The sequence below is a fragment of the Phodopus roborovskii genome, unplaced genomic scaffold (genome assembly GCF_943737965.1).
Source record: "Phodopus roborovskii unplaced genomic scaffold, PHOROB, whole genome shotgun sequence".
NCBI lineage: Eukaryota > Metazoa > Chordata > Mammalia > Rodentia > Cricetidae > Phodopus > Phodopus roborovskii.
This window is the reverse complement of record NW_026125052.1, coordinates 35,127,508-35,129,910: the sequence shown is the minus strand read 5'-3', so window position 1 is coordinate 35,129,910 and position 2,403 is coordinate 35,127,508. Positions and strand designations below refer to the sequence as shown.

At 39.5% G+C, this 2,403-nt stretch overlaps 1 pseudogene; it reads right to left on the bottom strand.

Moving 5' to 3' along the window:
* Positions 1-508: 508 nt before the first annotated feature.
* LOC127221610 (40S ribosomal protein S2-like) lies at positions 509-1,391 on the bottom strand (annotated as a pseudogene).
* Positions 1,392-2,403: the final 1,012 nt, after the last annotated feature.

Sequence of the window (2,403 nt, the reverse complement as noted above, 5' to 3'; positions counted from 1 at the left end):
ACTATTTTGCACCAGAGTATGTGCACAAGATTATGTTTGGCTCAAATAATACTTTCCTGTGACCCTTGAAGAGGCAGACAAAACGAAAAATCATAAACTTTAAGATCAGTCTGGGTGGTCCTCATTGGCAAATCATTCTTTTCAGGTTTGACTGGGGCTTCCACTGTGGCTACCCCATCATTAATCTCTGACCTTACAGAGATTTAAAGGATTGTAAAATACAATGGAATGTTTATGTCAATAAACTACATAGCTTAAATGAAATAAACAAATTCCCAGAAAATTACAAATTACCAAAATGGACTCAAGAATAAATATAAACAAAGTACACTTAAGTAAAGAACAGGATCGATAATTAAACCTATTCTGTAAAGAAAACAGAGATGGCTTCATTGGTTATATTCCAACAAATACTGAAAGAATCCTTCACAAACTAGTCAAGAAAATAGACGAACTTACCAACAGAAAGAAAAACCAAAGTCCACTATCTCTCTTTTTTTTTAACAGACTTAATTCACTTTATTTTTCTTGTATAAAACCCCTTATGTGGTGGCAACAGCTGGAGCCTGGGTCCTCTGAACAGAGACTCTGGTATGGGCTTTCACAAGATGGTCAGTGAATTCCTGATAAGGAGTCTTGGTGAACACAGTCTCTTTCCAGAGGTCAGGGGTCAGGTACCTGTAGGTCTTAGAGATGGCATCAAAGGTGGCCTTGGCAAAGTTGCCCATGGTGGCAGTGCAGCCCCTGGCTGATGTGTAGCAGTCATCAATACCGGCCATCATCAGTAGCTTCTTGGGCACAGGAGCAGAGACGATGCCAGTGCCTCTGGAGGCAGGGATGAGATGCACCAACACAGAGCCACAGCGGCCTGTCACTTTGCATGGAACAGTGTGGGGCTTGCCAATCTTGTTCCCCCAGTAGCCTCTCCTCACAGGGACAATGGGAAGCTTGGCCAAGATGATGGCCCCTCAGATAGCTGTGGATACCTCCTTGGAGCACTTAACACCAAGACCAACATGACTGTTTGTGACAAAAGCCTTGAACCTGGTCCGCTGACCAGCCCTTGTCTGTTTTTGTACTGGCATGATCTTTAGAACCTCATCCTTAAGAGATGCCCCCAAGAAAAAGTCAATAATCTCGGATTCCTTAATGGGCAGAGAGAAAAGGTAGATCTCCTCCAGGGACTTGATCTTAATGTCCTTAACCAGGCGGCCCAGCTTGTTGACAGGGACCCACTCCTTGTCTTCGGCTTTACATCCACGAGCCCCACGGCCTCGACCATGGCCATGGCCTCGACCACAACCATGGCCCCTGAGACCACTGCCGAAGCCTCCTAATCCTGGGCCCCTGGGTCCTCTGGGCCCTCCCGCTAAACTGGTGTCATCCGCCATTTGGTGTTTTCCCGAAGTAGAAGAAGACTCACTATCTCTTATGAATATAGTTATATCACAAAGTGTCAGCAAGATTCCTCAGCAGGTAAAGGTTTATTGCTACTGTGACAACCTGAGTTCCAGACCCAGGAGCCATATAATGGAAGGGAAGAATCAATTCCTGCAAGTTCCTCTGACCTACACACACACACACACACACACACACACACACACATACACACACACAATTAACAATTGAAAACAGTGCAATAAAAATAAAACTGAACCCAATAACTCATAAAAAATAGTCCAAGGAAGATTTATATCTTAGCATCCAAATGTTGGTTTAACACTCAACACTTAATTAATGGAACATATCACTTATAAAGTTAAAAAAACTAAAACATACACAATCATCTAGACTCATAGATTAAAAAAAATATTCAGTAGTCTGTCATGATAAAAACATCTCTATAAAGCAGAAGCAGAAGGTGAATTTTGTCAGTTTGAAAAGGATGTCTATATAAACCCTATATCTTACAAACACTTAAGGATTAAATATGGATGGAAAACTTTGCTTCTAAGACTAGACCTAAAGCAATACTCACACTTCTATTAAGCTTTGTACTAGAGAGTCTAGCCAATACAATATGACAAGACCCGTAAAGCTTTCTGTTGGAAAAGAAGTAAATTAAGTAAAGAAATAAAAGAAGTAAATTAAATTATGTAAATTATCTTCACAAACAAAATTCTAAGGAATATACCAAAATTGCTCCTGAAATGAATTAGCTATCTCAGCAAGATCACAAGATCTATATTTTTGAATCAAATATATTCTCATATGGTATGAACATTAAATACAAATCAAGAAAAATCACAAAACTAGAAGAAAAATCTTTTTTACCCTGTGTCACAAAGGTAAGTATTTTATAATAATATAACATAATATAAATCACCACCCTTAAAACAACAAATTGACAAAATTGACTTCATCAAAACTAAAAACTCTTTCACTTCAAAGTCACCAGTAGGG